The following is a 14,299-nucleotide window of genomic DNA, read 5'->3' on the forward strand; positions in this document are numbered from 1 at the left end:
ACCTCAAGTGGAAAAGTTTAAATATTTGAGAGCCATTATTCAAAATGATGGCAAAATCAGTGGAGATATTTCACATAAGATTCAAGCTGGGTGGTTTAACTAGCGAAAAGCTAAAGGAGTTATTTGCAACCGTAAAGTGCCTCATAAACTTAAAGAAAAGTTTTATTTTACTGCTATCAGGCCAGCTATATTATATAGTAGTGAATGCTGGGCTCTAACGAGACAATAAGAGCATAAAGTTGGAGTGGCAGAGATAAGAATGTTACGATGGATGTGCGGACATACACGTAAAGATAAAATTCGAAATGAGCACATGCGCAAAAAAGTGAGGATAGCACCTGTTGCGAAAAAAATGGTAGAAAATCGTTTGAAATGGTTTAGGCATGTACAAAGAAGTCACGGGAGACATCAGTGAGAAGAGCAGAACATATAACTTTGAGCTCTGTTAAAAGGGATAGCGAACGGCCTAAGAGAACACTCTTAGAGGTTGTTGAACGCGATCTCTTAATTAATAATATTCCTAAAAGCTTGATAAATGATAGAGCACAATGGCAACTTGCAACCCATGTAGCCAACCCACCAAAAAGCTTATTGTTGTTGTTATTGTTGTATTATTATTTTCTATTTATTAGGAGTTAATAGACATTATTAAAGTTTATTAGTCTTTATTATTTTATCTCCTAGTTTGATGTATAAATACCCTCATGTAGTTTCTGTTGTAATAAGAATATGCATTTTTCTCTCCTCAAATTTTCCACAAAGGTCAAATACAAAACAACTTGATTATCGCCATCAAGTTGGTTCTTCCATATCAAAACAGGAATCTCCTGGAACAACTTTCTCTCCTTTTGAAACATCAGTGCACCTTCCTTCTCTTTTTTGGGACCTATCATTGGTTTTAATTCAAGCAATGTCTTAGGTTCATGTGGTGTTCTACCTAATTTCTTCTAGGTAAAAACAAGTTACTTAGTGTGTGTTTTTAATTCATGTCTCCTCCTACATCAAGACTGACTTCTATTCCAAGCACAGCAACAATATTAAGTGGCTCTAAGGGTATTGAAGGCACAATGTCTAAGTTTGATGAAATCTGAGGCTCATGCATAGAAATAAGACTAACTTCATTGTCAAAGGTTTAAAATTCATCCCAACTCTCCCCCAATTGAAGATCAAGTGTAAAAAAGTAAATCCTCATGAAAGGTGACATCACAACTCACAAATAGGTTTTTGGTATGAGCCCTTTTGAGTGGCTAAGTAACCAAGAAGCACACACCTTGACTACTTTAGGATCAAGTTTTTCACTATGATGAATATGAAGATATGTAAAGCACCCGAAATTATGAGTGAAATTATTCTCAAAGCGTAGAATAGAATAACTAGAGTAGAGAACTTCAAGTGGCAAGTGAAAGGAAAGAGCACAAATAGGCATACCATTAGTGAGATAAGTGGTGATCAAAATTTCATCCCCTAAAAAGAATTTAAGTACATTGATAGTAAACATAAGTGCCCAAGCACTTTCAAGAATGTCTACCCTTTCATTTAGCAATCCCACTCTATTGAGGACTACAGGCATGTGCACTTTTGTGTAATATAACTTGATCTTTTTGAAAATTACGAAAAGTGTGATTCAAATATTTAGTGCCATTATTAATGTGAAGAATCTATACATTAGTTTGGAACTAAGTTTTTATCATAGAGTGAACATTGACAAAAATTGAGAACACATCAAATTTTTCTTTCAACAAGAAAACCCAACATACACATGTGATCCTCAATGAAAATATGAGCCACTTTGAAAGGGTACAGTTTGAAACATAAGAAGTACCCCATAAATCATTGTGAATAATAGGAAATGGCTTGGAAACTTTATGTTCCATTCTAGGAAAAGTTCTTCCATGCTTAGCAAGTTCACATACATTATAATGAAACTGCTAAACAGTTCTATTAGCACTTATTGAAGGAAAGAAATGACACAAATACAAAAAATTTGGTTGACATAAACAATTATGCCATAACATCACAAGTGTTGAAAGTGGGCTAATGGGTCCTAGGCCCATTAGTCAACTTAACCCTAAATTTAATATCATTATCTTTATTGTTATTATCTTTTCAGCATAGTTTTAGGGATTAGATTTTTATTTTTATGATATGATATTATTATTAGCATATCTCTTGTACTTTATAAATTCAGCTGCCCTTTGAATAAACAAGTACAATCCATCACAAAAGGCTTCATGGTATCAGAGTTGTTGTCAGCCTGTACCTAATTATGTCGCTCATGCAACTTCACCCAGAGCAGCATGCAACTCTATCTCTTAAGACGCAAGGTGCGTCTCTATTCTCGTGTCTATGCTCTAGTGCTTCTCGACTATGTGTCTTTGCTCTCCACTTACCCAGGTGGGCGCTACTGTTCCATAGTTCCAATTGCAATTCTACCCAAACGCAAGACGCATCATATTCCTCTAGGTCTAACTGAAACTTATCTGCCCTCGGTTTCTGTTCTTCCCTCTCCTCACTCTCGACCAAGATCGAAGTGAAGAAGGGGAAAGAAGTTTATGTTCTTTTCTCCAATTTTTGTTGTCATGTCTTGCAAGGCAACCTTGAATGGAACCCCATAAACATTTAATACAGAAGGGGGACACAAAAACAACCCCTCTAGTCAATGTGGCAGTGATGCTGTTCTTTCCTTAGGCAATGGCAACAATGACGATTCACTTTCTCATCCACTTCTCACTCATTGGTTGAATGGGAATAATTACTTGCAGTGGTCCATGAGTGTCTTCATGTTCGTACATGGTTGGAATAAGGAACGTTATTTCAGTGGTTCCCTGAAAGCACCAAAAGTGGGCGACTCCAAGTATGAGACTTGGTATGCAGAAAATAACATGGTGATGACCTCATTGATCAATTCAATGAACCTTGAGATAAGTGAAAATTGTCTTCTTGCCAACTCAGCCCATGAAATTTGGGAGTCTGCCTGACATACTTACCCTGTCAAGGAAAATACAGCAGTAATTTATCAAGCAAAGCATACACTTCAAACCCTTGCACATGGGGAGAAATCAATTACCTTGTATTACACTACTCTTATGCGTCTCTGGCAACATATAGACTTATACAAGGTGCGCCAATGTATAGACTCACCTTGTATTACACTTATTAGTCTTGTCAGGCTAATGCCCTTTACTACAAGACGGTGGTTGAATGGGAGAGCTGCTACGAATTTCTCCTTGGTCTCAGTAACTCCTATGAGGATCTTCGAGGAAAAATTATGGATATGAAACCTCTACCTTCTCTTGAAGACACATTTAACATGATTAAATATGAAGAAAGTTGCAAAGTTCTAGTGCAGCTTCCTTTTTCTATGCCTCTTAGCGTTGAAACTTCTGCTATGGTGGCTCATGGTCATCAAAGAAGGATCCACAAAGGGAAAAAGTCTCTTTGGTGTGATCATTATAATAAAAATGATCATAATCGAGAAACTTGTTGGCAAATTCATGGCAAGTCATCCTATTTAAAGAACCCCAAGGGTCATAACAAAGGGGAGCGAAAAGGTGACAGCAAAGGATTCACCACCCACCCTACTTATGATCATACACTCAATACTGAGGAAATTGCTATAAGGAAATGTCCTCTAGAGAAATATTCTCGTGATGAGACAAGTGAGAAACCTACTCCCTCCATCACCTTGGCTCATGCTAGGAACACTTTATTAATTGCATTGAGTAATATCTCTCATTGTCACAACATATGGTTGGTGGATTTTGGGGCAACCGACCACATTACAAGTTTTCGAGACTTATTTTCTGAGTTTAGCCCTCATTCTGAGCGTACTTATGTACAAGTAGCTAATAACACATATGCTCGGGTGATGGGGATTGACACTATTGCTATCTCCAACTTTATTGTCCTGAAGAATGTTTTATGTCCCTAATATCCACTGTAGCTTATTATCTGTCACATGTATTACTCACCACTTATCTTGCCTTGCCACCTTTGACAAATCTCGTCACGTTTTTCCAGATTTAGCCTTGGGGAGGATGATTGGCAATGCTAAGGAACGCAATGGGCTCCACTATCTGAAAGGCCAACCCATCAGCCAATGCTATTCAACTGACACTATTTCCAATTTTGTTTCTGTTTTTTCTATTATGTCACAAGAAGACATTATGTTATGGCATTCTCGTTTAGGCCATCCCAATTTTGATTATATGAAAATTTTGTTTCCCAACTCTATGAATAAAATCGAGTTTCATTGTGATACATGCAAATTGGCTAAACAAACTCACTCCCTTCTTTGCTCATTCTTACATGTGTGTGGGGTCCTTCACAAATTGAAACTTACACTAAGGCCAAGTGGTTTATTTTGTTTATTGATGACCATACACGATTAATGTGGATTTTCTGATTGAAGATAAATCTGAAGTGTGCACTATTTTCAAAAACTTCCATACTTTCGTTCGAACTCAATTTCAAACTTCTATAAAGGTTCTTCATAGTGATAACAGAACTCAATATCTCAATTCAACTCTTTGCAGCTTCCTTATTGAACATAGGATTCACCACCAAACTTCTTGTGTGCATTCTCCTCAACAAAATGGAGTGGCCAAGTGCAAAAAACAAACACCTCCTTGAAGTTGCTAAGGCTCTCTTACTGGGAAATAATATCCTGCACAAATTTTGGGGAGATGCTATTCTTTCGGCTGCTTACCTTATTAACTGCATGCCCTCTAAGGTTCTTAACTTCCAAACACCTCTTGACTTATTCTTGACATCCTATCCTCACTCTCATTTAATTAACTCTCTTCTAAAAAAAGTCTTTGGGTGCACTGCTTTTGTCTTTCAAAATGCAGCCCTTAAACTTGAATCTCGGTCCATCAAATGCATTTTTTTAGGATATTCATCTACGAAAAAGGGTATAAGTGTTATTCTCCTAACACTCGCAAATTCTATGTCACTTTCGTTGAATCTCTTCCTTTCTTTCCAAAATTATCCATTCAAAGAGAGAATGATGGTGAATGGCTAATTTGTGTGGCTAATAATGGCCATTCTGAAAATAAATAGACTGGCAACCCTAATGTGAGTCCTCACACATCACTAGACTCGTTCTCCACTGACTCTAGTTCTATACCCATCTCAAAACCTGAACTACCCATTTCAATCTTGAACTACCTATCCCTGAACCTGAAGTTCAGCCTACCCACACTTAGCCCAACTGTGAGCCATATTTAGATGAGTCAAGGATAGATCAATTTGAACAGCACACAAATAATGAAGACCCCATTGATGTTCCAAGGCAAAGTCATGATTCTCAATCTGAGGGTAATCCTGAAGACCTTCAGTGACCTATTGCTCTTAGAAAAGGCAAGATAAGTTGTACTAGACACTCCATTAGCAAGTATGTCTCTTATAACAAACTCAAGACTCAATTTAAGAACTTTGTTGCTGCTTTGAGTGGGGTAATCTAGTAACTTGGAGAAGCAAGAAACAACCAGTCGTATCTAGAAGCTCTACAAAAGCTGAATACAGGGCTCTAGCACTTCGAATTTGTGAAGGAATATGGGTTATACAACTATTGAAGGAACTTGGTGTTGAAATGAAAGCTTCTATAAAAATATGGTGCGATGGTATAGCAGCTCTCAAGATTGCAAACAATCCTGTTCAACATAATCATACCATGCATGTTGAGATTGATAGACATTTCATCAAAGAAAAAATTAAAGCTAAAATCATAGATCTAGCATATATTCCCTCAGGAAACCAAGTTGCAAATATGACAACCAAGCCTCTAGTTAGAGCCAAGTTTGCAGAGATGATAAGCAAGTTGGGAATGATCAACATCGATTCGCCAACTTGAAGGAAAGTGTTGAAAGTGGGCTGATGGGTCTTAGGCCCATTAGTCAACTTAACCCTAGATTTAATGTCACCATGTTTATCGTTATTATCTTTTCAGCATAGTTTTAGGGATTAGATTTTTATTTTTCTGATACGATATTATTATCTTCATATCCCTTGTACTTTATAAATTCAGCTTCCCTCTGAATAAACAAATACAATTCATCACAAAAGGCATCAATATGCCTTATCACATGAACTAAGAAGCATCTTGTCTTTAATTTCATAGTCGCATTACACGGCCATCAAGCTCATTGGCATTGCCAATCACCGTCCTCAATAACAGTTGCTGAAAAACACAATGTGAGGAGTAGAAATCAACATGACAATTTTGATCGTCAAAAAGCTAGCTAACATTCATTAAATTTCATATCAAATTGGGAGCATGGAGAACAGATTTGAGAATGAGAGACTAAGAAATGTTAATAGTTCCCTTTCCAACTACTATAGACAATGAGGTATTAGCAATCTTGACTTTTAAATTGCCAAGACATGGTGTATAAATAGTGAATAATTGAAAATTATCTATTATGTGATATGAGGCATCAAAATCCACTATCCAACAAGTACTAGTACATGATTTGTTCATAGTGTTTTAGGCTTAAAAAAATTACCTCTATAATCTACAATAGAAGCAGAATTTCATCTCAATTGTTGTATAGCAAACATCTCCAATATCTTCTCAAGTTGATCATTCTAATTCAATGAATTCTAGTTGGGTCCTTCCTCCATTTTCTCATATCCCCCTTCAATAGACACTTGATGCCCATGAGCACTACCCTATCTAGGTTTCCAATGGAGAGGCTCTCAATGTATATGCTAGCAAGTATCCCTAGTATGCCTAGTCCTTTTACAATGATCCCAACCAAATTTTACCTTTTATTCTTTTTTAGTTGATTGGTAAGCATGTGTAACCATTGCAAAACATTTAGAAGCAATGTTGAACAGAAATGAGAGAATGATTCACTAATATTTACAGAAGAGTGCAATACATATAGGGGAGAGGATAGCAACATGTTTGCTTCTCAATCCCATTGACTAAGCAAAAATAAATGAGTTGAGAAGGAAAGGTTGGTGGCAACAACTAATATGAGAACGCTTGGTAGAGAAACAAAAAGATTTTTCTATAAAGATTGAACTGCATCAAGGATCATCTTTGAATCCTCATTTGTTTGATCTAATCTTATATGTTTTGACTGAGCATATTCAAGAGAAAATTCCTAAATGTATGCTTTTTGCAGATAATATAATTCTTATTGCAGAGACTAGAAGAGATAAATTGTAAACTTGAGCTATGGAGGAAGACATTGGAGTCAAAAGGTTTACGCCTGAATAAGAGTAAAACAAAATATTTACATTGTAATTTTAATAAGGGATCAATGAATAGTAACTTGGAAGTGAAATTGGGCGATCAAACCATACCTCAAGTAAAAAGTTTAGATATTTGGGAACGATTATTCAAAAAAATGAGAAAATTGATGGAGATATTGCACATAAGATACAAGCATGATGGTTTAGTTGGAGAAAGACTGAAGGAGTTATCTGCGATCGTAAAGTACCCAATAAACTTGAAGGAAAGTTTTATCAAACTGCTATAAGACCAACAATTTTATATGTTAGTGAATGTTGGGCTTTGACGGGACAACAAGAGTATAAAGTTGGAGTAGCAGAGATGAGAATGTTGAGATGGATATGTGGATATACACATAAAGACAAAATTTAAAATGAACAAATATGGGAAAAAGTAAGCGTGGCACCTATTGAAGGAAAAATGATAGAAAATCATTTGAGGTAGTTCGAACATATACAAAGAAGACCATGGGAGGCACCTGTGAAAAGAGTGGAACAGATGACTTTAAGTCCTATCAAGAAGGGTAAAGAAGACCGAAGAGAATACTTTTAAAGTTTGTTAAGCAAGACCATTTAATTAACAATACTTTTAAAAAACTTAATAAATGATAGAGCACAATGGCGTCATATAATCCATGTAGTCGATCCCACCTAATGGGATAAGACTTGTTATTGTTTTTGTTCTCATATAGTCTAATCTTTATGGAAAAGTCATTTGTTTCACCACCAAATTCTTATATTATTTCTTGCCCCCTCATTCATATCTTGTATAGATCTAATATAGGTAATATGTATTCCCTTCTTTTTCAAGGCTTTCTAAAGTACTTCTCTCAGCATATGATCATTAGCTTTTCTAAATTAATGAAAACCATAAATAAATCTTTACATTTACAACAATACTTTTCCATTAATCCTTTTAATAAATAAATCGTTTCTGTAGTCACCTGATTGATAAGACATTATTATTTACACATATTTCTTAACTGATTAGGACCATTTTATATATATTAGGAGTCTCCATATGCATTCATATCACATTCTTAATGCAATTTTACCTAAGTATTCAAATACATGTATACGGTATTTTGGTTATAAAATGCACATTTTCACTAAATTAAGGTTAAGCTAGAGATTTATGCCTTTTAATGAGCTAAGATGATTAATTTAATTAGTTTTCATTTATTCATTCTTGGCTAAGAGTTATTGGGAAAAGACAACATGTTAAGGTGGTATTACAAAGAGTTTCTAATTAGCCTTTAATTTTAGTTCAAGTGTATGCTTGTCTACACTTATATCTTGTGAGACTTTCATATTTATTTTCCCTAAATCATTTTAATACTTTGGATGAATTAAATATTTTCTATCTTAGTCTAATTAAATAAACATCACAATATGATTATTTGATTATTTGATTAAATTGTGACTTAAGTGAATTAGTATGATAAATGAAGATATAACTCAAAGTAGTTGAAGAGAACTTCAAAAGGGCAAATGTGGCATGAATAACCAAATTTGGAGAGGTCCAAAGTAAGCTTAGAATGATGCATCATATTACGTTAAGCCTACATTATAATCATCACCAATTTTTCCTCCTATTCACTACGTAGATTTGCCACTAATGCAATTAGTTGAACACCACAATCAATTTAAAAATTTTCCATCACTTTTCTCTCATTTCCTTCAGCCAATTCCATGCTCCACGCTCTCCATTCACATCTCTCACTAATTTTCCCATCTCCAAACATTTTCTCTCCCTTTCTCACTTGTTCTTCAATTTCCCCATCTAATCAATCACTCATATCCCTCTCATTTCTCCTCCAAATCACACAAAACCACATTCATTCTTCTCCTCTCCCAACTTTTGTCCTATCCCTCATATCAAATCAAGGGTTAAAGGCTCAAATCATCATTAAAGAGGATGCAAAGGTACGACCTACTTGGGATCTCCTTTGAAGCTTAGAAGATGATGATGAGAGGCTAGATTTCTCAAGGAATCCTAAAGGGAAGATGGATAGAGGATGAATCAATGATCTTCTAATGGCTAAGCCCTTCTAATTTTTTAAGTTTCTCTCATTTGATTTGGCGTTTAACACTTTAGTCTAGGGTTACTCTATCATTGGTTTATAATTTTAGTTGGAACTAATCTTGATGTAATGCGAGATACTTGTTTAGTTGATTGAATTCTTGTGAATTTCCATAGTTAATTCAGCCATCTATAGAAATACACAGTATTGTGTTTTTCTATTGATGAATCTCTTGCTTTGCTCTTACATAGTCTTGTGAGTAAGGTTGAAACACTAGAGAGAATCACCATAGTCTTGGGATTCAATCTAACATTGAGTTACCATGGTTTTCGCTAAGGTTTGTCTAACCTAAACACTCGGTCAATATGAAATCAAACTAGAAAAATAAATTAAGGACATTAGTTGATGACTTAGGGAATTGAACTAGCTAGATCACGTTTCTTAGGATACTCTTCATAAGGAACTACTAAAAGACCAAGAAAAGAAATTAATCATTAAAACCATAAACATTAATAAGGATAATAATTCTTCCACTATTTAAACTCTAGGGTTCCACTTTAATAAAAAAAACGTATTCACACTTTAGAGTAGGATTTAGCATTTTAGTTTATTAATGTTAGTTAATCTCTCTCAATATTTAGGGAACTTGTTCACTAAACATCATAATTGAATTGAGCCGCTTACTAAGGAGATGACCTAAGTTGACCCTATGCTATATTAGGGTTAGAACTAGTATTATTTTGATAGGTGTACGATCCACCTCCATCACTTATCTGACATGAAGCCAAACTAATTATCAGAAATACTAGTATATAATCTCAATCTATGTTCAATTACTATTTCCCACAATTTCATTATATAACTCATATGTTTAATCCTCTATAGTTAACACAATTTTAAATATTCCTTATTTGTAAATAAGAATTAATATGCTTCTCCTCCAATCGTTAGGCATTTTTCTATGACCATAAGAACTCATTAAATCACTTACTTAACTACCGCACCCCTCCTTCACTTAAATATTCACACTACAATAGGAATACAATCAAATCCATTGGCCCTACCATTTGTCATTTTCTTAAAAACTTCATTTACCACACTATCACGTATCCTTCAATAAAATAACAAATTTTGTTCTCTTTCATGAGTCACTAAACCCTCCTAGTTACTAGATGAATCGTCTCTATCATTGAAAAGTTTGGAAAAGCAAACCTCCCATTTGTTTTTAATATCACCATTTGTGACAAAAACTCTTCCCTCTTTACCCTTTATGCACCTTACTTGCTCCATATCTCTTGATTATCTTTCCTTACTCTGCGCAATTTTATAAATTTTTCATTATCCCTCTTTTGTCCCAAGGCCATTATAAAACTTTTCAAAAGCCTTAAAACGAGCTTCACTCACAACTTTCTTAACTTCTTCTTAATCACACGATACCTTTCTCAAATCTCATCATTATTGCACAAATGAATGGCTTTAAAACACTCCTCCTTATACTTGACTTTTTCCTGTACACTATCATTCCACCACCAAGATTCCTTATCTCTCAAATCAAAACTTTTTAATTCTCCCAAAACTTCTTTTGCAACCTTCCTTACCTTCTTAGCCATATCCTCCCAAAAAATGCTAGCACTTCCCTGTGACTTTCAAATTCTTTCGACCAAAAGATTCCATTTGAAAACTTCCCACTTCTCACCTTTTAACTGCCACCACCTAGTCCTCAGAGCTACCACTTGTTGACGCTTTTGATTTTTATTAACATTTCCACATAAGTTCTAGTAATTTTTAATTGAATACATCAAGGTTCATTTAATAATCAATGAGAAAAATTTAAAGAATGCAATATTCTTTATCTATTTTGTACCGATCTATAGACGCCTAGCAAACTAGTTTTACAAAAACGGTCTTCCTTAAATAAGAAGATTCATGTAATGTTTCAAGGTACATTTGAATAATTGTTTTTTTATGGAGGTTATACCACATTTCTTCGTTCAATTCTGTTATCAAGATTTTATCTTATTTTTAGTAATTACTAAAATAAAATCCATAATTATTCAATCCTTCTACTAGAAAGCAACTAGGATAATTTTTTGCGTCATAAATTAACAAGGAGGAATGGCATTAAGGGCCTTAAAAAGCAAAAATTTTGCAGATAAGACCTAATAGATTCTGAAATTATTCTGAGAGCCTAAAAGCCTCATTTGCAATTATGTTTTTTGGTGAAATGACTAATTTGTCCCCCCATAACCAGCTTCTTCCTCCGTTCATCCTTCTCTCTCTTCCTCTGTTCTTCCTCCTTCGTCCTCCTCTCTCTTCCTCTATTCTTCCTCCCTCATCCTCCTCTCTCTTCCTCTTTCAACACTGATACAATAACCAAATTCATTTTCCTCCCATCATGCTTCTCTATTCTCTCTCTTCTTCTTCCTCCTCCTTCCTTCTTTCTCTCATTTGAAGCTTTTTCGTTCAACAGGTATGAGTGGACGATTCACTTTTATCCAGATAGGTATGGAGAAGATGATCAGGCATTCATCCGATTACACTCATCTCACGTCATCCAACTTCTTGAAACGATTCGCCATAGTGTGGAAAGAATGGATCAAGTGCTGCATCTGCCATATCAATTTTATCTAATCATAATGTGCGCGTTCATGTTCATTTAATGAAAACAAATTGTTATTTATGGACTTTTTTTGTTTCTGATATATATTTTCTTGCAACTGATATAAATGTTCTGATGTAGATGTTGTTTATGAAATTTATGTTGTTATTTATGAAGTTTACGTTGTGCAAACTTTGCAAGTAACTTGTGCAGATATTTATTTATATCATATCAACAAACCTTGTATTATAAATATATGAACATTGTGTTGTTAGCAAATGGATACTTTCATGTTATATAAGGACCTTTTGTTCTTCATTAACTTGAGAAACTTTTTGTTAAGTCTAGCCAACTGATAAACTGGACATACATGAACTTTTAGTTGAGAATATATGAACCTTTAGTTGTGCATCGAGGATATTGTGTTGTACATTATTTGCTTACATCTACATTTTGTCAAGCCTAGCCTACTGATAAAGTAGAATCTTATGGACTTTTAGTTGAGAATAAATGAACCTTATATTGTACATAATGGATATTGTATTATGCATTATTTGCCTATTTGTACATTTTGTTAAGCCTAACCTACTGATAAAGTAAAATCGTATGAACTTTTAGTTGAGAATATATGACCCTTAAGTTGTGCATAGAGAATATTGTGTTGTGCATTGTTTACTTACATCTACATTTTATCAAGCCTAACCCACTAATAAAGTAAAATTTTATGGACTTTTAGTTGAGAATAAATGAACCTTATATTGTGCATAATGGATATTGTGTTATACATTGTTTGCCTATTTGTGTATTTTGTTAAGCCTAGCCTACTGATAAAGTAGAATCGTATGGACTTTTAGTTGAGAATATATGAACCTTAAGTTGTGCATAAAGGATATAGTGTTATGCATTATTTGCTTACATCTGCATTTTATCAAGTCTATCCTACTAATAAAGTAAAATCTTATAGACTTTCAGTTGAGAATAAATGAACTTTATATTGTGCATAGTGGATATTGTTGTGTATTGTTTGCCTATTTGTTCATTTTGTTAAACCTAACTTACTGATAAAGTAAAATTATATGGACTTTTAGTTGAGAATATATGAACCTTATGTTGTGCATAGTGGATATTGTGTTGTGTACTGTTTGCTTACTTGTGCATTTTGCCAAGCCCAGCTTACTGATAACGTAGAATCTTATTTTAGTGGACTTTTAAAATAAATGAACATTATATTGTGCATACTGAATATTGTATCATGCATTATTTGCCTAACTTTAGTATTTTGTTAAGCATAGCATAATAATAAATTGAAATCACATGGACTTTCAAGTGAAAATATATTACAAACTTTTTTTTTTTGCAACTGTCTTTAACTAGCCATCCTCCCGAGAGGCCACGAACAAGGAGGATAGAGTCTTCTAAGATAGGAAGATTTATCATTGTTCAATATGTGGGAAGGCCGGACACAGTCGCAAGACATGCAAGAATCCTAACCCAACATGAGAAATGGTTACAATATACTTCTTTGGTGTACACAAGCAACTATAATTATGTATATGAAAGCATTTTCAAATAATATTTTGAATAAGTGGGAATCACAAATATTTTTTGTTTGTATATAGAGAAGCAACTGTTAGATATTTTGAATATAGTGGCTAACTTTGTGTATATATCAGACTTGAAATATTATATTAAATTTTATATGGGTACTTATTTTAATACCTAGGCTAATACCAACATGAAATTATTCATATATGATGTAATTGTCCTTCTTAATATTGGAAATGCATAGACTTTCTGTTGAACATGCGTGCACATCGTCTTATGTATAGTGGATGTTGTGTTGTGCATGGTCTGCCTAACGTCATTTTGTTATAGTCTAAGCTAGTGAAATATTGAAAATGTATGAATTTTTTGTTCAGCACACGTAGACATCGTATTATGCATAGTAAATATTGTGTCGTGCATGGTCTGTCTAGTCATTTTTGCTAAGGGTGTGTTTGGTTGGGGGGGAGGGGAGTGGGCTCCTTTAGTTAGATGGAGGGCAGCCCCTCCCCTCCCCTCCAAAACCTCCCCACCCTAAAATTGGGGGGGAGCCCCCTCCCCTTAAACCAAACAGACCCTAAAGCCAAAGCTAGTGAAATACTTGAAATGCATAGACTTTCTGTTAAAATGCGTGGACTTTGTCTTGTGTATAGTGGATGTTATATCGTACATGGTCTATTTCGTTGTTTTGAGAGTTCACACAGGTTCTGAATTCAAATCAAACAAAGGGCAAAATTGTACTTTTGGTCTCAAGAAAATTGGCAATAAGGGCCTTAAGGCCTGCAGAGAAATATCATATTCATTTAGGCCTAAATTGCAATAAAGTCTGTTTTTAAGGCCCTTAATGCCATTCCCCCAATTAACAAAGCTTTAGCTCTTGACTTGGATTATT

At 34.6% G+C, this 14,299-nt stretch overlaps 1 protein-coding gene across 15 annotated transcripts in view; it reads right to left on the reverse strand.

The window, feature by feature from the left end:
* LOC129311355 (uncharacterized) overlaps nucleotides 1-14,299 on the reverse strand; it is a 53,501-nt gene that overhangs the window by 34,800 nt on the left and 4,402 nt on the right. For 2 of the 15 annotated variants that reach the window (XM_054953611.1, XM_054953614.1), the window contains exon 2: nucleotides 6,507-6,638. The exons of 12 other annotated variants lie outside the window; for them this stretch is intronic. The gene's annotated coding sequence lies outside the window, so the exon portion shown is untranslated. Of the gene's footprint in view, nucleotides 1-6,506; nucleotides 6,645-14,299 lie in introns of those variants that run through there. One more of the 15 variants, XM_054953613.1, reaches the window with a different exon arrangement.

The sequence above is a fragment of the Prosopis cineraria genome, unplaced genomic scaffold (genome assembly GCF_029017545.1).
Source record: "Prosopis cineraria cultivar Desert tree isolate PC_DT_omini unplaced genomic scaffold, ASM2901754v1 PC5, whole genome shotgun sequence".
In the NCBI taxonomy this organism is placed as follows: domain Eukaryota; kingdom Viridiplantae; phylum Streptophyta; class Magnoliopsida; order Fabales; family Fabaceae; genus Prosopis; species Prosopis cineraria.